Genomic DNA, 25,221 nt, shown 5'->3' with positions numbered 1-25,221 from the left:
TTACAGTAACAGTTTCTGTGAAATGTAAGAATATAAATAGTCACTTAGAGGGCCGTGACCTATACAAACACATTTGGCCTGTAGCCTTGTACTTTTTTATAGCCACATTTGTGTCATTTCATTTTCTTAGGCTCTGCAGCATTAAATGCATCACTTCATATAGCCATTGTAAACGTTTCAATAAACCACTCAATAAAGATAAAAATGTACACTGTTGACCTGTTGTTTTCTCTCCATCTGTATAAAGATTTTGCATAATAGAATCAGAAAAGCAATAAAGTTTGAAGGTCTCATGCCGCGTACACACGATCGGTCAAACCGATGAGAACGGTCTGATGGACCGTTTTTATCGGACCAAACCGATCATGTGTGGGCCCCATCGGTTATTTATCCATAGGTTAAAAAAAAGAAATCTTGTTTTAAATGTAACCGATGGATACCTAACCGATAGAAAAAACGATCGTTAGTAGGCACGACCATCGGTTAAAAATCCATGCATGCTCAGAATCAAGTCGACGCATGCTTGGAAGCATTGAACTTAAATTTTTTCAGCACGTCGTTGTGTTTTACGTCACCGCGTTCTGACACAATCGTTTTTTTAACCAATGGTGTGTAGGCGCGACTGACCATCAGTCAGCTTCATCGGTTAACCGATGAAATCGGTCCATCAGACCGTTCTCATCGGATGGACTGATCGTGTTGCTACGAGGCATTAGTATTGGGATTTTTAAGAAAAGAACCATAAAGAAATGTAACCCGGTGAGTGCGCATGCGCGAGCGGCGGTGATGGACGCCTGATCCGTGCGCTCCGCTCCAGGCTCAGACAGCGGCGCCCCTAGCTCGGTCCACGGCCATCGTAGCTCGCCACGGACGGTACGAGCGGACTCCTCGGGCTAGCGGGCACATTTTGGTGACATCGGCGGAAGAAAGGGTGGAGGATTCGGGCAGTTACAAGCGGAGAAGAGCTGTGAGGTAAATCCAAGATGGCCGCCAAGCAGCAGGCTAAAGCCCTCACACACAGCCTCACTGAAAGAGGGACACACAGGCCGGTGCAGCCCTTCCTCTCCCCCCAGCAATTTTCCCCAGAGGCAGTGGGAAGTTCTCCTCAGAGGAGTTCTTTATCTCAGGAAGCCATCAACCTGTTAAAACTGCCAGAGGGGGCTGAATCACCTCCCTTACTAATGGGGGCTAACATACTGCTAACACAAAATCCCCTCAGCCATGACACGCAGCTACAGGGCTCTGCAGTCTCAATGGATGACTTATTCCTCAAATTCTCTTTGCTTCTGGAGACAGGACTGTCTCAAACTGCTGCTAAAATAACAGGGGACCTAAAGGCAGACTTTCATTCCCTAGGCTCCAGAATTGAAGCTATTGAATGCAAAATGGAGGAGACAGTGGCTGCAACTTCACAGAACTTTAGCCAAATACAAACACTCCAAGACCAATTAGACATTGCAATGTCTCGTATAGATGACCTCGAGAACAGATCGAGAAGATCGAATATTAGAATCCGCGGGCTCCCTGAGACCATTTTGAATGTGCCAGAGGCAGTGCAGGACCTTATTAAATATCTCATCCCTTCTGTGGCCCCCCATCACTTGGAGCTGGATAGAGCTCATAGAGCCCTGGGAACTCCCAGGAAAGACGGTTTCCCTAGGGATATCATTGCCAAACCCCATCATTATTTCATAAAGGAGGAGGTCATGAGGCAAGCAAGATCTAATCAGAACATAATGTGCCAGGGACATCAGGTACAACTTTTCACCGATCTTTCTCCGTCCACCATCCAGAGACGTCGATCCTTGAAACCTCTACTCCTAGCTCTAACCCAGAAAGTGATCAAATATAAATGGTCCTTCCCATTCGCAGTCAAGTTTGAATTTAAAGGCAAGCCCTACGCTTTTTCCAATCTGCCAGAAGGAGAGGCCTTACTCCTACGCCTGAAGATCATTGCACAAGAAGCAGATATGGACACTTCCAACACTGGACAGGGATCTAATAAACGAGCCATTCCTACTAGCCCTCCATCTCCATTATGGGTGAAGAACAAAAATAAGAAGGCTAAGGATGATGGAGCAACCTGAAGTAGTACCTCACCTGCTTGAATAGCAGGTCTTTGTTCAACGTCAAGCTGTGCCTTGGCAGAGCTGAATATTCTGACTTGACTTACCTAACTCTATTTCCTCCATTGTGTGGTGTTTTTCTCTTCCCGTTTTTTATATCCTAGTCTCTACTGTAATGTAGGTTCCGGATTCAAGTGTGATATATATACTCCCAGATCTGCTAGACTTGTTATCTATAGCATATGTATCCCTCCTGATTTCTAAGTACCGGCCTTTTAACTAAAGCTAAACCCTTTGGGTTTTAGGGAGGTTACATTTTCTTTTTCTTTTTCTAGTTTACCACCGGAATATCACGGGGGTTCTTATTTTATTTATTTTTTTTTATTTTTTTTAAGTGTGCCGCAGTAGGTTAGACTCTTCCGTATTTTTTTTGAGGGTGCAACGAAGTTTTGTTGCCGGGGCGGGCTCCTCCCGTACCCCCTTCGGGGGGGGGTCCGCTGCGGCTGTCGGGGATTTTCCGCTCTTGCTCCCCTGTGCAGGATTTATTGTGTGTCGTGCACCGATTCAAATATTTTTCTGTGATCATATTTCTCTCATAGGCGCCCGGTCTGGGCCTGGTTCCTATGCGCCTCCTTCCAGCCTTCGGACGCCTTATGGTCTCCGGGGGATGGACGGCTTTCCCTTGTTTAGGGAGAGCTATTTGCGAATTCATGGTCGTGAGCGACTGGGGCTTCTCCTCCTTAGCGCTCCTTTTTCTTGTTTCAGGAGACCTTTCTGGTTCTGTTCTTTTCTGTCTACCCCACCCTCTTCCCTTGATCCCTATGTATCTTTTTGCTTGTCTAACATGTATCATGCTCTCTGGTTCCTCAGTTATCCGACTCAACTCGGGGGGTTCAGACCGCATGACGGTACCTGCGATTGGGGCCAGATCCTTCCCAGACCCGAGACTGCTGCAGGTGAGTGGGGGACGCTCGTGCTGGGGGGCCACCTCTGATCTCCATGGCTAACTCCTTAGATTCTAGGCTCCGCATCGCATCCCATAATGTCCAAGGTTTAAACTCCCCGATTAAACGAAGGAAGGTAATGGACCACTATAAATCTCTACATTTTGATGTCATTATGTTACAGGAGACTCACTTTCCTATCCGATACAGCCCTTCTTTTCTACATCAGCATTTTCCCCAATTTTATTTAGCCAGTGCAGAAAACAAAACAAAAGGGGTGGCTATTCTATTCTCCAAAAAATGTGCATTCGTTAAGATTTCCGACATCTCTGACCCGGATGGGAGGTTTTTATTAATAAAAGGCACAATAGGGGATCAACTATTTTCATTTGTGTCATATTACGCACCTAACAGGGGGCAAGCAAAATTTTTTAAAATAATGTTAGAAGCCCTATCCCCTAATTTAGAAGGCACTATAGTGTTTGGCGGGGATTCCAACATGGCCTTGGACCACGGACTGGATAAGACTAAACCTCCTGGGTCCAGACTGATACGTCCATCGAGAGAAAGTCTTAAAATAGCCAGGCTTCTGCATGGCTTTGGCCTAGCGGATGCCTGGAGAGAACTCAACCCCTCTAAGAGAGACTACACCCACTTCTCCCACCCACATCTTACCTATGCTCGAATTGACCACATTCTTACACCTTCCACCATTTTGCCGGCAGTCTTGTCTGCTTCCATACGGGACTCCGCTCTATCAGACCACTCCATAGTTATTATCTCACTTAAGCTAGGCATCAGGGAGGGTTCGCGCACGTTTTGGAGATTGAATGAGTCGCTGCTTTCTGAGCCGGCCAGAGTCAAGGAGATAGGTGCAGCCCTTTTGGATTACTTTAAGCTCAACGACACTGGGGAAGTCTCCGAAGAAACACTCTGGGCGGCCCACAAAGCCTTTATCAGGGGTAAGCTTATCCAGATCTCATCGCGTGTTAAAAAGGAAAGGTTAGCAGACATAGATAAATTAGAAAAGGAATATACTTCCCTTAAGGAATTGCATAAAAAGAATCCGACTGGGGTACCTACTACCCTGCTTGATAATGCCAGATTGGCGCTGAACCTAGCCCTGACGACCCGTGCAGAAAAATCACTTAGATGGGGTGCACACAAATTCTTTACCAAAGCCGATAGAATCGGCACCATGCTAGCATCTAAACTTTCCCCCAAAACCAAACTGATATCCATGCCTAAAATCAAAATAGGGGGGGATCCTCCCACGACCAACCCCTCCAAGACTCTGGAGGCTTTTCATAGCTTCTATTCAAGCCTCTATGACTCCCATACACCGCCCCCGACGGACCTACATTCACAATTTTACGATGGTCTCCCCATCCCTTCTCTCTCGAGGGCTCACAAGGACATAATGGATCACAGACGATGAGGTAAGGGAGGTGATCAAGGGTCTCCGCAAGGGATCAGCTCCAGGACCGGACGGTCTTTCCATTCCTTATTATAAATCCTTTGTGGATATACTCACACCGCATATGGTCAAATTCTTTAACTCCAAAGCCATGGGCAGCCCTTTTGATCCCCAGATTAACACGGCTTTCATCACAGTTATACCCAAACCTGACAAAAACCCAGAAGATGTCCAAAATTACCGCCCAATTTCCCTTATTAACAACGACCTTAAGGTCCTAACTAAAATACTAGCCAACAGATTGGCGGGGTTTATTGGACAATATGTACACAGGAACCAAGTGGGGTTTATACCGGGTAGACAAGGCCCAGACCAAATTAGACGAGCAATAGATTTGATATCGATCCTACAAACCAACTGGACGGGAGGATCTCCCCAGAAGGGTTTTTTATTGTCATTGGACCTCCAGAAGGCCTTTGATTCTGTTTCCTGGCCCTACATTTTCAGCGTTCTCGAACGCTGGGGATTTGGGACCGGGTTTCTGGGTATTATCAGATCCCTGTATGCACACCCTAGGGCGCTTGTTCGGATTAATGGCCATTACTCCAAACCAATAGAAATTAAGAGAGGCACTAGACAAGGCTGCCCTTTGTCTCCATTATTGTTTGCTATCGCAATAGAAACTCTTGCTATTGCCATACGACAGAATCCCAATATATTAGGAGTCAAATGTGGGGAACAGACCCATAAATGTGCCCTCTTTGCGGACGACATCCTATTGTTCTTGACCTCTCCCATCTCCTCCCTCCCCAACCTATGTCGTACCCTAGACGACTTTTCTAAAATTTCGGGTCTCTCGGTCAACTACTCCAAATCGCAAGCACTAAATATATCCCTAAGCCCCCAAGTAGTTCAAGGCCTCCAACATTCTTTCAAATTCACTTGGAGTGAGTCGACTATTAAATACCTTGGCGTCACCTTAGCAGCCAAGACCGAGGCTCTCTATAACCTTAATTATCCCCCCATATACAAAAAACTGGAAACTGACCTGCTTACTTGGTCTAAATTAAACCTATCCTGGATAGGTAGGATCAACTCGATCAAAATGACCCTGTTCCCTAAACTCCTATACTTCTTTCGCTCCCTCCCTATCCCAATTAAAAGGAATCACCTAAAATCCTTTCAAAGTAAACTGCTTAAGTATGTATGGGGCTCATCGGGGTACAGAATACCTCAGGACACACTCATTCGACACAAACGCAAAGGTGGGCTCGGTCTTCCCGATCTTCACAGTTACTTCCTCTCAGCTAGATTAGCACTTCTCTCATCTCTATATGACAAACATAATATACCAGATTGGGTCAGTATAGAGGAACAGGCGGTTCCCAATACACCTCTGGACTGCCTTTTATGGATCCCTATCAAATCTCGCCCATCTATCTTATCCCCAGTGTTGTCCCAATCCTTTGCCCTTTGGGATCGCCTTAGACAAAACACCAGCCTTACCTCCTCTATCCGTCCTTTAGCCCATATTTTTAATAACCCTGATTTCCCTCCCGGATTACGATCTGAGGAGTTCAGATGGTGGAAGGATAAGGGGCTGTATCGGATAGGACAGTATTTTACCTCTAGTGGTCCAATTTCCCTATCTTTCTGTATTCACACCCTGAAACTACCTGATTCGGAGAAGGCCCACTTTCAGCAGATTTCACAATTCCTGCATGCCATCTGGAAATCTAAGCCTTTACCCCCTAACTTTACCTCATATGAGATCTGGTGTGGCCAGGCCATGGAGCGGAGAGGTGGTATTTCAGCAATCTATGCGGCCCTCACTCACCCATCAACCAAAACATCCTATATGGAAGCCTGGGAGGATGATTTTCAAATAAACATTAGCCAAGAATCTTGGCAGAAAGCATTCTTTAGATCATTCCGGGGTATCCAGGGAACGTCCTTGATTGAGGCAAGTGTCAAAGTCATTACTAGATGGTATCTCACACCCTCCAGATTAGCGGCCATGTTTCCTGGTGGAGACCCAAATTGTTTCAGGGGTTGTCAGCTGAGAGGCACTATGGCTCATATATGGTGGGAGTGTCCTAGGATCCGCTCCTTTTGGCGGACCATCTTCAACATGATTTTCAAAGTGACAGGGAGCCGGATTCCTAGGTCTCCAGAAGTAGCACTCCTGAATGTTCATATCCCTCTCTTGACCAAACCTACTCAAAAATTAATGCACTTTATTCTGCTTGGTGCCAAGATTGCCATTGCAAAATCCTGGAAACAGCCCAAACCGTTGGTTTCGGTAGCCAAGCAAAAAATTTCATGGGTCATGACCCAAGAAAAGTTATCCAGCATACTGGATGATTCTTCTGAAATGTTTCGTGAAACTTGGGGTCCTTGGGCCGACTATATCGGTGTTCCTCTGGCACCCGCTCATATCAAAGCTTGACTGCTTTTAGATATATGTTAGACACCTTAGCTCCCCACCCTTCCCTGCCCTCTATCCCTCTTCTTCTCTCTATTTCCTAACCTCTTACCTTTATGTAGCTATCCCTTTGGTACAGGATCCTCTTATTTTTTATTTTTTACCCAAGCGATCTTTACAGGGTTACGGTCGATGGTATTGACACTTTAATATCTTGTTAGACTCCTTTAGTTTTGGCATGTTTTGTGGGGGGAAATACATGGTATGCCCTTCTCAGCCCACTGCACTCCCCTCGCCCGCACTGGTGAGAGTGGTGTGGGGAGGGATGGCGAGGAGCGGGGGTCGGGGACCCTTCCCTTAGCACAGCAGGTTCCCAAATGGGGTGCTGAGGGTCTGGACTCCGAGTTGCCCTTGACTCCGAGCCACAGTTTTATTGGAAGGACCTTCTTTGGTCCTGATGGTAGCAATGATTACAACTTTATTTAGCCTACCGGGCAATCACTACTTCCTCTGTCTTTTCCCCCAGGAATTATTTTATTTAGTGGTATTTACCGTTTCAAGATTTTTTAGCATTCTGCTATGTATTGCTCCTAAGGGGCCATATTTATTTTTGAAAAGTATATATGACGACTGTAATCCTATCTGAAATATTAATAAAAACTTATTGAAAGTAAGAAATGTAACCCATAATAAACAATCAAATATAGAAGTGACTCTTGCTGTTGCTGTTTTAGAAATTAGGAAAAACCTAAACCTGCAGAACAAGGCAATTTAAACTCACCCGTTCTGTCCTATCCTTCGGATCTTTGCTACCTTATGGTAGAAACTTTGCATGCAACACTGGGTGTGTCAGATGCCTGTGTCCCCCGCTGCATGCTGTGGCTCCATCCACTAATTACTGCTTTACTACTGTGTCCTGTACTGATTTAGGGGGCATCGGATGGATCCAGAGTGCTGGGCGGAGGAAAAAGGCATCCAAAATGCCCATAATTGTTGAATACAGTGGCCCAGATTCAAGAAGCACTTGCGCCCGCGCAACCATAGGTTGCGCGGCGCAAGTGCTTACTTGCTCCGGTGTAACGAGTGCTCCTGATTCAGGAACCTCGTTACACCGACTGCAGCCTAGGATATGACAGACATAAGCCTCCTTATGCCTTCATATCTCAGGCTGCATTCTTGCGTTGGCCGCTAGGGGGCGCGGCCATTGTGATCAGCGTATAGTATGCAAATTGCATACTACCACCGATTCACAAAAGTTGCGCGGGCCCTGCGCACGCAAGGTACGGAGTTTCCGTACGGCAACTTTAGCGCAAGGTTGCTCCTGCTAATATTTGTGTATGTGCTATCTCGCGCCAAAAAATTAAGTAAATAAATGTGTATAAGCAGCTACCCAAAAATAATCGAAAGATTATAACATGGAAAATAAGTGGGGGATGGGTGCGCTATAAATTAATATTTATATAATAAAAACTGTATATATATAAATATGTGAAACACCTGTGAATAATAATACATCTAACATTAAAGTCCATGTGCACTTGATTGAATGTGAAATCAAGCCCAGATAACCATAGTAATGAACTTGGTAAGAACTGGGCTCAAGTGAATTAGTCCCGTGATGGTAAACAAAAACAAAAAAGAAGAAAAACGTCCCAAAGAAGATCCTCAGAGGAAAAAACTGAAGTAAATAGTGCTTCCAATGTGTTCCACCTTCACCATAAGTGGATAAGTGAAATGGCTCCTTACCAGATGGATATGTCCCTTAGTTTGGTATCAAACAAGGAGACATATATAGCTTAAAACAGGATCACTTTGTAGAGTCTGCTGTATCCTAGCAAGGATGTAAATGCCAGTCTTGGACGTCCCAATATATAACCATAAGAAGTGCCTGTGACCCGGCACTGAGGCTGTAGCGCGTAGGGTAGGTGTGTCACAATGTATACCACGAGTGTATACCGCTGTTTCGATCTCTCATCGGTGGAGCGTGCGTTCCACCTCGGCAATGTCCGGAACCAGCGTTGGCAGGAAGTGACGTTTCGTGCGTGGTTGAGTGCCGCCCCGACGTACGTTTCGTTGTGAATCGTCTTCACGCCTCCTGAAGACGATTCACAACGAAACGTACGTCGGGGCGGCACTCAACCACGCACGAAACGTCACTTCCTGCCAACGCTGGTTCCGGACATTGCCGAGGTGGAACGCACGCTCCACCGATGAGAGATCGAAACAGCGGTATACACTCGTGGTATACATTGTGACACACCTACCCTACGCGCTACAGCCTCAGTGCCGGGTCACAGGCACTTCTTATGGTTATATATTGGGACGTCCAAGACTGGCATTTACATCCTTGCTAGGATACAGCAGACTCTACAAAGTGATCCTGTTTTAAGCTATATATGTCTCCTTGTTTGATACCAAACTAAGGGACATATCCATCTGGTAAGGAGCCATTTCACTTATCCACTTATGGTGAAGGTGGAACACATTGGAAGCACTATTTACTTCAGTTTTTTCCTCTGAGGATCTTCTTTGGGACGTTTTTCTTCTTTTTTGTTTTTGTTTACCATCACGGGACTAATTCACTTGAGCCCAGTTCTTACCAAGTTCATTACTATGGTTATCTGGGCTTGATTTCACATTCAATCAAGTGCACATGGACTTTAATGTTAGATGTATTATTATTCACAGGTGTTTCACATATTTATATATATACAGTTTTTATTATATAAATATTAATTTATAGCGCACCCATCCCCCACTTATGCTCCTGCTAATAGCAGGGGCAACCAATGCTAAAGTATAGCTGCGCTTCCCGCTCGTGAAATTTAAATTTCACGTCGTTTACGTAAGTGATTCGTGAATGGCGCTGGACGCCATTCACGTTCACTTAGAAGCAAATGACGTCCTTGCGACGTCATTTTCCGCAATGCACGTCGGGAAAGTTTCCCGACGGAGCATGCGCTGTTCGCTCGGCGCGGGAGCGCGCCTAATTTAAATGATTCACGCCCCCGGCGGGATCATTTACATTAGGCGCCCTTACGCAGGGCTAATTAGCATAGCGCCCGCGCAATTTACGGAGCTACTGCTCCGTGAATCGCGGGCAAATCGAAATATTTGCGTGGGCGCAGAGAAAAATCTTTGCTCTTTGCCCACGCAAATATTGCACCGATCTACCTGAATCTGGGCCAATGTTTTTACTGGCGGTGTAGCTCTGCAGGAGAGTAAACATCCAAAAGAATGGGTGGGGGTGGGGGGCAGGCGAATTCATTATTATTATTAATATTATTATTATTATTATTTGATAGGTTGTGGTTTTTTTTCTTAAACAATAACAGAGTGTCTTTAAAGTGTTACTAAACCCACAACAGTAAAATTAGTCTGTATATGCAGGAAAGCATGCTTGTTATACTCACTATGGAACCTAAGGGGTTAATCCTCTGCATTGTGTAAAAAGGCTGCTTGATCTTGTATGCCCAGATTCTCCTCTCCCTCCACCGTCCCCCTGGAAAAGTCCGGATAAGACAGAGCCTTTGGAGTCAGGCTGCACATGCACAGTTTGGTTTGTATTGCTAAAGAGGTTTTTTTTTTCTTGGGAGGGTGCTTGCTATCAGCACAGGGCCAATCAGCACTGTCCAGACAGAGAGTCGGGAGCCCTGCAGCCTCATAGGACAGCTCAGTGCAGTATGGAAACTCCTCCTACAGGCTTCATCAGGAACTGATAGAACTCACAAGACTTCTATATATTGCTGGTGAGAAAAGGTATTTAGCAGTTTATATTTACCAAAATAATTGCATTTTCATGTTCTGTGTACTGTGAGAGACCAGATATAGTGAATGCATGGTCCTGAGTTTAGTAACACTTTAACTGAGCTGTCTACAGAAATCTGATTGACTGGGTGTAATTACAGTGGCAGGGAAACCCTGTGACACGACAGAGGGGGGGTCACCCGCGACACCACGGGGAAGCCGCCGGAAACCCTGTTACGTCAGAATGGGGCGGGGTCACTCATCCACGTCACGGGTGGCCCCAGCCCTCGGTTTTAAAAAAAATGTCACACGGCTCACGCGTCATTTGCCCGGGAGCCTTCTATGGAGGAGGCTGTATCGTTCCTAGCAGTGGGTAGCGTGGGTCCGGGTCATGGAAGGATGCACATCGCTGGAATAACAAAAATTATGTTTTATTAAAGGACTTTTCCCAAGCTGTCTGTGTGTTTTTTTTACCTTTTTTGACACTTTTTTGTGAAATGGTAGAGGTACAATGTACCTTGTTACCAATTCACATGGGGGGGAATCTGGGGGTCCCCTTTGTTAAAGGGGGCTTCCAGATTACGATAAGCCCCCCGCCCACAGACCCCCACAACCATCGGGCATTGGGCAAGGGTTGTGGGGATGAGGCCCTTGTCCCCATCAACATGGGGACAAGGTGTTTTGGGGGGTCACAAACCCCCAAAGCATCCTCCCCATGTTGAGGACATGTGGCCTGGTACGGTTCAGGAGGGGGGGGCGCTCCCTCGTCCCCCCCTCTTTTCCTGAAGACTGCCAGGTTGCGTGCTCGGATAAAGGGTCTGGTATGGATTTTTGGGGGGACCCCACGCCATTTTTTTATTAATTATGCAGGGTTCCCCTTAATATCCATACCAGACCTGAAGGGCCTGATATGGAATTTGGGGGACCCCCTCACATTTCTTTTTCTTAATTTTGGTTCCCTGCACAAAATGTCATTTTTGAAGGGAAAAAAGTCATTTAAAACTACTGCATCTATTAATAAATTGTCGAGTCCCGGGAATACAGATAAAAGTCATTGAAAAAAAAATACTTTTCTCTGTATTGCAGGGACCGACAATTCATGAATAGCCGCGAGTAGTTTTAAATGACTTTTTTTCCTTCAGAAATTACATTTTGTGCAGGGGCAATTCTAAACATGGGAAAAATGCGCTACTGTACATGCATACTTTAGACACCCCCCAGGTACGAAATTTAAAGGAATATTTCACTTTTATTGTTTCACTTTAAGCATTATTAAAATCACTGCTCCCGAAAAAAATGCTTTTTTTTTGCATTTTTTGCATTGGTCCCTAAACACTTTTTATGACAATAACTTGCATATTAACCTTTAAAATTAGCACTTTAGATTTCTCCCATAGACTTTTAAAGGGTGTTCCGCGGCTTTTCTAATTTGCTGCAAACACTCCAAATTGGTCGACTTGAACATAAAGCTCATCCCTACTGACTAACTGTGTACTGATGCCAGCTTTATTTTCCGTTGTGCTTTTCTGCCATCCTTCCTGACCTTAGCTTGTTTCCTGGTTTTCCCTTCAGTCTCCTGTTGTTACTGCATTCTCAGCTGGGCGTATCTGGGGGGCCGCGACCTGGTTCCAGCTGGCTGCAAGGCCATCCCTACCATCAGGGGCCCTTGTGAAGAAGCAGGCTGTGAATTAGACTCAGCTACCTGGGGAACCCTGAGTTGGTGAACTACAAGGGCTCTGTCACGATCGCTACTGTGCCAAACAGACAGCGAGGCGTGGTCACACCCCAAGTGGCTCTGGGTGTCTCCAGTGTCCCCAGTTCCTGTGTCTCCGGTTGAAGTTCCTGTGTCTCCGGTTCCGACTCCAGTATCCCCAGTTGAAGTTCCAGCTCCGGTGTCCCCAAGTGAAGTTCTTCCACCTGACTGTACATATGCCTCAAATGGTACTATGGTCCGTAAGCAGGATCTAGTAGGTTTTGAACGAGCTTTACAAGCGGTGAGTGCACCCCCAACCAGAACTTCAAAAGCAACAAAGTCCAAAAAGAAAAAGTCTTCGGACTCTGTCGTTGGTGCTTTGTTTCCCCATGGTTTGGATGAGAACTGTGTGTATGGCATGGATGCCTATGGCAACATATCTCTCCTGTCAGACGATGTGTTTGGCTACTCTAGTGAAGAGGGTGGTTTGGACGTTACAGACTGTGCCTATGAGGAAGCTCCTTCCAACGCCCGGAGGGTGTTTTTAAGGGGGGGGAACTGTCACGATCGCTACCGTGCCAAACAGACAGCGAGGCGTGGTCACGCCCCAAGTGGCTCTGGGTGGAATTGAACCCAGGACCTCTCCGTTGCTGCTCCAGTTCCTTGCCTCTGAGCCACTCCTCAGTTGATACTCTGATTGCTGTCCATCAAAGCCTGGTTCTGAACTATGTGCTGATTGCCTGTCTTTGAATCTCCCTGCAATCTGCACCTGTTTATCCTGGTCCAGCTGAGGCAGGTTTCCTAATTAACCAGGGTATAAAGCCCTGCCTCGCTATGAGGCAGGTGTCAGTTCATTGTACTCTGCTTGTCCTGTCTGTGCCAACGGTGCCTGTGTTCCTGTGATTGTCTTCAGCTACAAGACTGACCCCGGCTTCTGACCCTTTGGCTTACGTACCCTGGATTGCTGCTGTCTCCTGCCCTCTGACCCTGGCTTGTACTTTTGGACTTTCCCTGCCTTCTCCATCCCTTGACCCACGGCTTGTGCTCCGGACTTGTCTTTGGTTCCTGTCTGCAAACCCTGAACTTTCCGTCGGTACTTACCTGACTCTCTCTGGAATCCTGGGCCACGGCTATACTTGACTATCCTGGGCTAATCTCTATCTAGCCCCCGTGCACAGACTCACAGCCCAGGTAGTGTCTTACCTGTATTACCGTGGGCTGTGTGTACCTGCAAGGGTGAGCTTACAAACCTGCAAAATGGACTCCACACAAGGTAAGCCCTTACAGGCTCATTATCACAGACTCCTGACACATGCTCTGGTTTCTTATATGTTGTCAAAACTCTGGCAGGAAGATTTCCTCACCATATTTCCTATCTGTGATCCTATTTACCTGTGTTTTTGTTCCCTCCCATTTTTATGTCTTATATTTCATTACATCCTCCATAATATAAAGTAAATGTATAGAGGGCAGTGGAAACCCATCATATTAGCCACAGTAGGTATCAGTGGTGTATTTAAGTTTTGTGCTGCCCTAGGCCTGACTAAATTCATGCACCCCCTAATTTAAATACGACCCACCCTTCCTGTCAAAGCCACACTCCTTCCTATTTAAGACCCGCCCTATCATCTGTAAACCACACCCCCGCCCCCTCCATCTCCCCCTAGCAGCAAAAATACCCCCTTTCAGCACAAATCCTCACCCTCATATAACCCCACCCAGTGAAAATCCCCCTTCTCAGCACAAACCCTTGCCTTAACCTCCCCTTTCCCAGCACAAATTCCCCCTCTTAGCACAAATCTTTCCCCATCTCCCCCATCTCCCTCTCCCAGCATTAATCCTTCCCCATCTCCACCTCCCAGCAAAAATGACATCTCTCAGCACAAATCCTCCCCCCTCTCCCCCTTCCAGCATAAATCCTCACGTTCAGAAAAAAAATCCCCCCTCATCTCAAACCTGTGCCTCCTTCTCTCCCCTCCCAGTACAACCCCCCCCAGCTCTTTCTCCGGTTCTGTAAGAGCAGCCTGCTCTGCTGGGACTTGTAGTGCCCTCTGGGGGGCTGAGATATTGCAGCCTCCTATGCTGGAACTTGTAGTGCCCTAGACTACAGGGGATGTAAGAATAGCAGCTCACTCTGCTGGGACTTGTAGTGCCCTCAGTGGCGGAATGAGGATTCCTCAGTGACCCCACAGTCTAAGGCACTACAAGTCCCAGCATAGGAGGCTGCTATATCTCAGCCCCCCCCCCCCCCCCCAGAGTGCACGGTGGAAATGGCCATCAGGAAAAGTAGCGTTTACATTTTTGGAGAACACAGAGCAGAATTACAGAAGTTCTATAGTTTCCCCACTCTAACAAAAACTAAAAAAAAGTTTGGTTTTAGATACACTTTAACTCTCCAGAACGCTGATATATACAGTGATATATAATGCACTGTACATCTACTGGCATCTTTTTATATTAACTGGAATTCACATTTTGATGTGGTGGTCCTTATTGCTTGCAACCTTCAAAATAAAATTGGCAACTCAATTTGGATTTACTCTCTTCTGCAAATCTTACATAATAACACTCAAATACTTTTAAGAAATTAAACTTAGATATTAGTGTTCCAGTAATTCCGTTACTTACGTGAATAAACATTATTTTGTCTTCTGGAGTATCCCCTTCCCAAATCTCATGAAATAATGCGGGAATGAAAAGGAAAGGCAAACAATGATGGGAAATCCACGGCAGAGGGCTAGACAGCTTGTGTAACCAAAAGTAGTCATGCGCTCAAAGAAAGTAAGATGTCCAAAAGCAGAATGCATGCCATTAAACATTAAGCAGCAAAGTGAAATGTTTAAATTTTAATATGAAATATTAATAGCAATATACACAGTCAATTTGAAGGGGACAAATTTAGGGCAATTTTAAAGCCAGCAACCATACCACAAAAGACAATTTGGAAATCCCCTGGTTTCCCAGCATGGAGAGCCAAAAATAACCGAGAGAGAAGCCTTTGATGAGCAGATAAAAGGTCAGGGCCTCCTTTGCTGATGGTGTTGGATAAGTCTTAAGGCTTCCCACAGATTATGATAGATATTAGACTGAGCTCACGCTAGCTGAAAGAACTGTGTGTATGGCATGGATGCCTATGGCAACATATCTCTCCTGTCAGACGATGTGTTTGGCTACTCTAGTGAAGAGGGTGGTTTGGACGTTACAGACTGTGCCTATGAGGAAGCTCCTTCCAACGCCCGGAGGGTGTTTTTAAGGGGGGGGAACTGTCACGATCGCTACCGTGCCAAACAGACAGCGAGGCGTGGTCACGCCCCAAGTGGCTCTGGGTGGAATTGAACCCAGGACCTCTCCGTTGCTGCTCCAGTTCCTTGCCTCTGAGCCACTCCTCAGTTGATACTCTGATTGCTGTCCATCAAAGCCTGGTTCTGAACTATGTGCTGATTGCCTGTCTTTGAATCTCCCTGCAATCTGCACCTGTTTATCCTGGTCCAGCTGAGGCAGGTTTCCTAATTAACCAGGGTATAAAGCCCTGCCTCGCTATGAGGCAGGTGTCAGTTCATTGTACTCTGCTTGTCCTGTCTGTGCCAACGGTGCCTGTGTTCCTGTGATTGTCTTCAGCTACAAGACTGACCCCGGCTTCTGACCCTTTGGCTTACGTACCCTGGATTGCTGCTGTCTCCTGCCCTCTGACCCTGGCTTGTACTTTTGGACTTTCCCTGCCTTCTCCATCCCTTGACCCACGGCTTGTGCTCCGGACTTGTCTTTGGTTCCTGTCTGCAAACCCTGAACTTTCCGTCGGTACTTACCTGACTCTCTCTGGAATCCTGGGCCACGGCTATACTTGACTATCCTGGGCTAATCTCTATCTAGCCCCCGTGCACAGACTCACAGCCCAGGTAGTGTCTTACCTGTATTACCGTGGGCTGTGTGTACCTGCAAGGGTGAGCTTACAAACCTGCAAAATGGACTCCACACAAGGTAAGCCCTTACAGGCTCATTATCACAGACTCCTGACACATGCTCTGGTTTCTTATATGTTGTCAAAACTCTGGCAGGAAGATTTCCTCACCATATTTCCTATCTGTGATCCTATTTACCTGTGTTTTTGTTCCCTCCCATTTTTATGTCTTATATTTCATTACATCCTCCATAATATAAAGTAAATGTATAGAGGGCAGTGGAAACCCATCATATTAGCCACAGTAGGTATCAGTGGTGTATTTAAGTTTTGTGCTGCCCTAGGCCTGACTAAATTCATGCACCCCCTAATTTAAATACGACCCACCCTTCCTGTCAAAGCCACACTCCTTCCTATTTAAGACCCGCCCTATCATCTGTAAACCACACCCCCGCCCCCTCCATCTCCCCCTAGCAGCAAAAATACCCCCTTTCAGCACAAATCCTCACCCTCATATAACCCCACCCAGTGAAAATCCCCCTTCTCAGCACAAACCCTTGCCTTAACCTCCCCTTTCCCAGCACAAATTCCCCCTCTTAGCACAAATCTTTCCCCATCTCCCCCATCTCCCTCTCCCAGCATTAATCCTTCCCCATCTCCACCTCCCAGCAAAAATGACATCTCTCAGCACAAATCCTCCCCCCTCTCCCCCTTCCAGCATAAATCCTCACGTTCAGAAAAAAAATCCCCCCTCATCTCAAACCTGTGCCTCCTTCTCTCCCCTCCCAGTACAACCCCCCCCAGCTCTTTCTCCGGTTCTGTAAGAGCAGCCTGCTCTGCTGGGACTTGTAGTGCCCTCTGGGGGGCTGAGATATTGCAGCCTCCTATGCTGGAACTTGTAGTGCCCTAGACTACAGGGGATGTAAGAATAGCAGCTCACTCTGCTGGGACTTGTAGTGCCCTCAGTGGCGGAATGAGGATTCCTCAGTGACCCCACAGTCTAAGGCACTACAAGTCCCAGCATAGGAGGCTGCTATATCTCAGCCCCCCCCCCCCCCCCCCCAGAGTGCACGGTGGAAATGGCCATCAGGAAAAGTAGCGTTTACATTTTTGGAGAACACAGAGCAGAATTACAGAAGTTCTATAGTTTCCCCACTCTAACAAAAACTAAAAAAAAGTTTGGTTTTAGATACACTTTAACTCTCCAGAACGCTGATATATACAGTGATATATAATGCACTGTACATCTACTGGCATCTTTTTATATTAACTGGAATTCACATTTTGATGTGGTGGTCCTTATTGCTTGCAACCTTCAAAATAAAATTGGCAACTCAATTTGGATTTACTCTCTTCTGCAAATCTTACATAATAACACTCAAATACTTTTAAGAAATTAAACTTAGATATTAGTGTTCCAGTAATTCCGTTACTTACGTGAATAAACATTATTTTGTCTTCTGGAGTATCCCCTTCCCAAATCTCATGAAATAATGCGGGAATGAAAAGGAAAGGCAAACAATGATGGGAAATCCACGGCAGAGGGCTAGACAGCTTGTGTAACCAAAAGTAGTCATGCGCTCAAAGAAAGTAAGATGTCCAAAAGCAGAATGCATGCCATTAAACATTAAGCAGCAAAGTGAAATGTTTAAATTTTAATATGAAATATTAATAGCAATATACACAGTCAATTTGAAGGGGACAAATTTAGGGCAATTTTAAAGCCAGCAACCATACCACAAAAGACAATTTGGAAATCCCCTGGTTTCCCAGCATGGAGAGCCAAAAATAACCCAGAGAGAAGCCTTTGATGAGCAGATAAAAGGTCAGGGCCTCCTTTGCTGATGGTGTTGGATAAGTCTTAAGGCTTCCCACAGATTATGATAGATATTAGACTGAGCTCACGCTAGCTGAAAGTGGTGAATGAGTTTTCTGAATACAGTGAGAGTGAACAGAATTATTAAATGCACAATGCAATATTTACTTGACCTATTATTTTTACTTTTGACATTACTGGCAACTGTAAAAATTATTCTGCAGTGGGGTCCTAATTGAAATGTTTAACGCCATGTAGGTGCCCTGCCTTGATGCAGGTTTGAGCAGGGTCAAACTTACTTCTACTCTGTGATTCCCAACAGAGAAACAACAATTACCACAGTAACCCATGTTACGGCTTTAAGCTCTAGGGCAGTGGTTCTCAACCTTTCCAATGCAGTGACCCCTTGATAAAATTTCCCAAGTTTTGGGGACCCCTAACAGTAAAAAAAAAAATTGTAGCAGGGGTTGTCAGCACCCAAGGAAAGACCAGGGCTTCCGGGTTCCGATGACTGCGGGACTGGGCGTTCCTATCCTTCGGTTCGATGATTGACGGCTTGTGAAACAGGTGACCTGTCGCACAACGCGCGTCACCAGATGTCGGGAAATAGCCGAGCTGCGAGTCGGCACTATATGTCGCCTGCGCAGTCAGCTCTACACGGCGGGCGCAGGCGTCGTATAGTGCCGACTCGCAGCTCGGCTATTTCCGGAAATCTGGTGACGCGCTTTGTGCGACAGGTCACCTGTTTCACAAGCCGTCAATCATCGAACCGAAGGATAGGAACGCCCAGTCCCGCAGTTATCGGAACCCTGAGGCAGGGATAGTAACACCCAGTCCCGGAGTCATCAGAACTCAGAAGCCCTGGACCAAATCAGAATATAAAGGTAAGTACGGAGAAAAAAAAAACCTGCCGAAAGTATATGCCCTTACTATGCTGGCTCTAATGTTAAAAATGTGTTTTTAGGGTGAACCTCCACTTTACATAATAGAAAATTGCATCCAATATATTAGGGCAGATGTCAGCACAAAAAAAATCTATAAACATAAAGAAGGAAAACTGTGAACAGGGACACCTTCATCTGTAAATCTTCAAAAATAAGCTTTATTTCACAAATGTACCAATTGGATAATCAATACATGTACATCCATATCCACCCCTATAAAATTGTCAGTGTTGTCAAGAAAATTCACACCTGCTAAAAACCCCTATTGTTCAATATATCCTTCAAATGCAATAGATATGTTGATTTTCTTTTCCCTTATACGCTTTGTTGTAGCAACCATACCCATTATACCAAACGCTTTTAACAATTCAGTGTGTTCTGCACATTTACAGATGATCATTTACAACATTCTACTTCACAAGCTTCACTGCACATTAGCTGCTAAACTACAAGTGAATAGAACTACTGCCAGCAAAGTCTTTATAGAGTCATAGTTTAAACAGAGGCCCGAAAGGCCATAAATTAAAACACAAAAGGAGATTGTCTACTTTACGAAAAGGTTTATCCATTTCACTTCTTGAACCTCTTGATATAGATCACTTCTGGCAGAATATTGGTTTTCATGTTATCTCCAGCCTCTGTTCAAGCTTGTACAGTGCATTACCACGTGTTGTGGTAACTACAATGTGTATTTGTGAATGGATACAAAATGTAATTTTGGTCTTGACAAATTTGTGTTATAATGCACATCTGTCCAGGATTCCTATTGAAAGACCACAGAGTCAGTATGTTTTCAAGCTCTCTTGAGCTTGAAATAACTAATAATAAATTGTGATTATACCCTAAGGCCGCGTTCACACGACCGAGGAACTCGTCGGAAAAGACACATCATTTTCCTCGACAAGTTCTTTGTTAGGCTTGTGGAGAAACTTGACAAGCTTTCTTTGCGTACACACTGTCAAGACCAAATCTCCTCGTTCTCAAACGCGGTGACGTACAACACATACAACGGCAGGGGAAGTTCGATTCCACTGGCACCACTCTTGGGGCGGCTTTTGCTAATCTCATGTTGCGCTCCCATCTCATACTATATTCTGAGCATGCGCTGGTTTCTTAGCATACACACGATCGGGTTTCTCGTCGAAAACCAGCCCGACAAGAAACACGACGAGGAAATTGAGACTCCCGTTGAGGAAAAAGAGAACTTGTTCTCTTTTTTCCTCGTCGAGTTCCTCGACAGTTTCCTCGATGAAAAACATACACACGACCGGTTTCCTCGGCAGAAAAGCTCTGCCACCAAGTTTCTTGATAGATTCTGTCGAGGAAAGTGGTCGTGTGTACGAGGCCTAACAATTAAATTATCTTATTTCCTTTTAAGTCTGTTAAATGTACCATATCTGTTTGGTATATGCATATCTGTTTAACCACTTGCCTACTGGGCACTTTCATCCCTTTCCCGATCGGGCCAATTTTCAGCTTTTAGCATTGTCGAACTTTGAATGACAATTGTGCTGTCATGCTACACTGTACCCAAATGACATTTTTATCATTTTTCTTTTCACACAAATTTAGCTTTCTTTTAGTGCTATTTAATCCCCACCAGGCTTTAACATTTTTTGCTAAACAAATGAAAAAATACAGACAATTTTTAAAAATAAAAATCATAGTTTGTTATAACATTTTGCAAACAGGTAATTTTTCTCTTTCACTGATGTGTGCTGATGAGGCTGCACTCATGAGTGCACGGATGGAGACTGACAGGTGGCACTGGAAGGCATTGATGGGCACTGATAGAAGGCACTGAAGGGCACTGTTAGGTGGCACTGAAAGGCACCACTGATGGACACTAATAGGTGGCACTGATAGGCAGCACTGATACTGTTGGTAACACTGATGAGGAGGCACTGATGGGCACTGATTGGTAGCACTGGTGGGCACTGATTGGCAGCACTGGTGGGCACTGATTGGAGCACTGGCGTTCACTGATTGAAGAACTGGTGGGCACTGTTGGGGCTGCACTTATAATCAGGACACTAATAATCAATGTCCGTCTGACTCAAGCCGGTTATTGTCACCCTTCACCTCTCCTAACACATCATGTTTATATCATGATCAGCTGTCATTGGAGACAGCCAATCACATACCCAAGGGCTGCTGTGATTGTCCCTTTACCCCGATCTGTGAGGACTTTTCCCTCTGATCCGAAGGACTCAGCGATCACAAAGCATGACGCCCGCATACCATAGGGAGCATGATCGCTGGAGGACCTCAATAGACGCCCCCCTGGCACAGTAAGCCCGCGCTGCAGCCGTCATTCGGCTATAGCACAGTCGTGGAGGGGTTAAAGTGATAATTAACCATTTTAGCCCACTGAACTGACTAGCCTAAGGTGATACACAGTAATGCATTAAATCCTTCTTCAGAAGCTGTACCACAGCCCTCTCTCAGGACAACTATTAGTTGTGCACTCCACAAATCTGCCCTTTATAGAAGAGTGGCAAGAAGAAAGCCATTGTTGAAAGAAAGCTATAAGAAGTCCACTTTGCAGTTTGCGAGAAGCCAGGTGGGGGACACAGCAAACATGTGGAAGAAAGTGCTCTTGTAAGAAGAGACCAACATTTTACATTTTGGCCTAAAAGCAAAATGCTGTGTGGTGGAAAACTAACACTGCACATCACCCTGAACACACCATTCCCACCGTGAAACATGGTGGTGGCAGCATCATGTTGTGGGGATGCTTTTTTTCAGAAAGGACAGGAAAGCTGGTGAGAGTTGATAGAAAGATGGATGGAGCCAAACACAGGGCGATCTTGAAAGAAAACATGTTAGAGTCTGCAAAAGACTTGAGACTGGGGTGGAGGTTCATCTTCCAGCAGGACAACAACCCTAAACATACAGCCAGAGCTACAATGGAATGGTTTTGATCAGATCATATTCTTGTGTTAGAATGGCCCAGTCAAAGTCCAGACCTAAATCCAATTGAGAATCTGTGGCAAGATCTGAAAATTGCTGTTCACAGACGCTCTCCATCCAATCTGACAGAGCTTGAGCTATTTTGCAAAGAAGAATGGGCAAAAATGTCCCTCTCTAGATGTGCAAAGCTGGTAGAGACATCCCCAAAAAGACTTGCAGCTGTAATTGCAGTGAAAGGTGGTTCTACAAAGTATTGACTATAGGGGGCTGAATACAAATGCACGCCACACTTTTCACATATTTTTTTTGTAAAAAATGTTTAAAAACATTTATCATTTTCCTTCCACTTCACAATTATGTGCGGCTTTGTGTTGGTCTATGAAATAAAATCTCAATAAAATACATTTACAATTTTGGTTGTAACATGAAAAATGTGGAAAATTTCAAGGGGTATGAATACTTTTTCAAGGCACTGTAATGGTGCTGATATCACTGCTGCTGGAGGCGAAGAGTAATGCAGCGTACACACGATCAGTCAAACCGATGAGAACGGTCTGATGGACCATTTTCATCAGACCAAACCGATCGTGTGTGGGCCCCATCGGTTGTTTTAAATTTAACCGATGGATACCTAACCGAAAAAAACGATCGTTAATAGGCACAACCATCAGTTAAAAATCCATGCATGCTTAGAATCAAGTCGACGCATGCTTGGAACCATTGAACTTAGTTTTTTTCAGCACATCATTGTGTTTTACGTCACCGTGTTCTGACACGATCGTTTTTTTAATCGATGGTGTGTAGGCACGACTGACCATCAGTCAGCTTCATCGGTTAACTGATGAAAACGGTCCATCAGACCGCTCTCATCGGATGGACCGATCGTGTGTACGCGGCATAAGGATTTGGGTCTGGTTGCCGAAATAAAGCAAACATCATGACAAATAATATTTATAATTTAGTGAATTGACACTATGGCAAGTTAAAGTAAATGTTTTTAAATCTAAAGTCATTATGAACAGAAAGAATATAAATGAAGACAACTCATAATATTAATATTTTAGTGAATTGAGTCTATGGCAAGTTAAAGACAAGGGGGCAGATGCACAAAGATCTGCCCCGGCGCATCGTATCTGAGATACGCTACGCCGCCGTACCTTACCTGGCTTTGGTTCGAATCCATAAAGATTGCGCGCCGTAAGTTACGGCAGCGTAGTGTATCTCAAGCGGCGTAACGGCACGGAATTCAAATTGGGCGGGTAGGGGGCGTGTTTCATTTAAATGAAGCGCGTCCCTGCGCCGAACGAACTGCGCATGCGCCGTCCCTAAATTTCCAGCCGTGCATTGCGCGAAATGACGTCGCAAGGATGTCATTGGTTTTGACCTGGACGTAAATTACGTCCATCCCGATTCACGAACGACTTACGCAAAAAAAAAAATTTTAATTATACGCGGGAACGACGGCCATACTTTAACATTGAGTACATCACGAAATAGCAGCTTTAACTATCCCCCCGAAAAAAGCCGACTAGAGACGACGTAAAGGAACGCGCCGGCCGCTCGTACGTTCGTGGATCGTCGGAAATAGCTAATTTGCATACTCGACGTGGAAAATGAAGGAAACGCCACCCAGCGGATGCCGAAGAATTGCATCTTAGATCCGAAGGCATACGAAGACGTACGCCTGTCAGATCTAACCCAGATGCCGTTGTATCTTGTTTTGAGGATTCAAAACAACGATACGACGCGGGAAATTTGAAAGTACGCCGGCGTATCAGTAGATACGCCGGCGTACTCGCTTTGTGGGTCTGCCCCTAGTATTACATATATGAAATAATGATGGTATAGTTTGTGAACATTTTTAGACGGAAATAAAGCTCAGTGGCATTGATCTTTAATTTATCAGCACCACGTCAATGCAACATTATCAAACTAGTTAAAAAAGTTTGTTTTTGCCATCATTTTTAAAAAAAAGTTAATGAGATATTTTAAAACCATTTTGGTTCAGAAGGCTGATTCCGAATCCTCTAAAACAGGATATATTACTGACAAGCGTGAGTTACAGGAAATTTTCTTAGGATGCTTAAAAGGAATTACTGTGTGTTCAGTATGGTTTACCACCATATTCACAGCTTAGTTTATTATTCAACAAGGAAGTGTAATAATGGTCTTCCAGCCACTCATTTTACAGCTCTGGGGAATATCCGGATCATCAACAGCCAATAAAAGCTTGTGTAAAGAAAGCACTATTTACTGTAAAGCTGCTTCTGTATTGTAATACTGCTTCCTTTACACCGTGTTTAGTGTTCATGGAACAACTATGACACTTCCTGATCATTTAAATCTGGCCGAAGCTTCACATCAATACAGTACCAGTATCGACACTTTCACTGAATACAGCTTACTGGGGCAACAAGGTTTAAATTCATAACGCAGCTTAACATTAGATAGATGTTTGTTCATAAAAATTACTAAACTCTAGTTGATAAGAGTTCCTGATTTCCAGGGACCCAGCCCTGGTTTTGAAAATGTTCTCCTGGAAATCTAAAGACTTATAGCTAGATTCAGGTAGAGTTAGGTCGGCGTATCAGTAGATAAGCCGATCTAACTCAGAATCTGCGCCGACCTATGTTTAAGTGTATTCTCAAACAGAGATACGCTTAAACATATCTAAGATACGACGGCTTGCGCTGTCCTATCTTAGGTTGCAATATTTAGGCTGGACGCTAGGTGGCGCTTCCATTGCGGTCGGCGTACAATATGTAAATCAGTAGATACGCCTATTCACGAACGTACGCCCGGCCGCCGCAGTACATTTACGCCGTTTCCGTAACGCATTATCAGGCCTAAAGTTATTCCATCAAATAGTTGGAATAGTAATGTTAAAGTATGGCCGCCGTTCCCGCTTCGAAATTCGAAATTTTTACGTCGTTTGCGTAAGTCGTCCGCGAATAGGGATTTACGTCGTTTACATCCACGTCAAAATCAATAGGCCTGTGCGGCGGACTTAGCCGCAATGCACACTGGGAAATGTAGGCGCCCAGGGCATGCGCAGTTGAAAAAAAACGTCAATCGTGTCGGGTCAAGCCTCATTATCATAAAACACGCCCCCTCAGACAAATTTGAATTAGGCGCCCTTACGCCCGCCCACTTTAGGCTACGCAGCCGTAACTTAGCAGGCAAGTACTTTGAGAATCAAGTACTTGCCTTGCTAACTTACGGTGGCGTAGCCTAAACACGCTAAGCTACGCCGCCGCAAAGTTGCGGACATCTCTCTGAATCTAGCCATTAATAATTACTGTATTTATCGGCGTATAACGCGCACCAGCCTATAACGCGCACCCCAATTTTAAGAGGG

This window comes from Rana temporaria, chromosome 11, assembly GCF_905171775.1.
Source record: "Rana temporaria chromosome 11, aRanTem1.1, whole genome shotgun sequence".
Classification (NCBI taxonomy): Eukaryota; Metazoa; Chordata; class Amphibia; order Anura; family Ranidae; genus Rana; species Rana temporaria.
Note: the sequence above shows the minus strand (reverse complement) of the source record.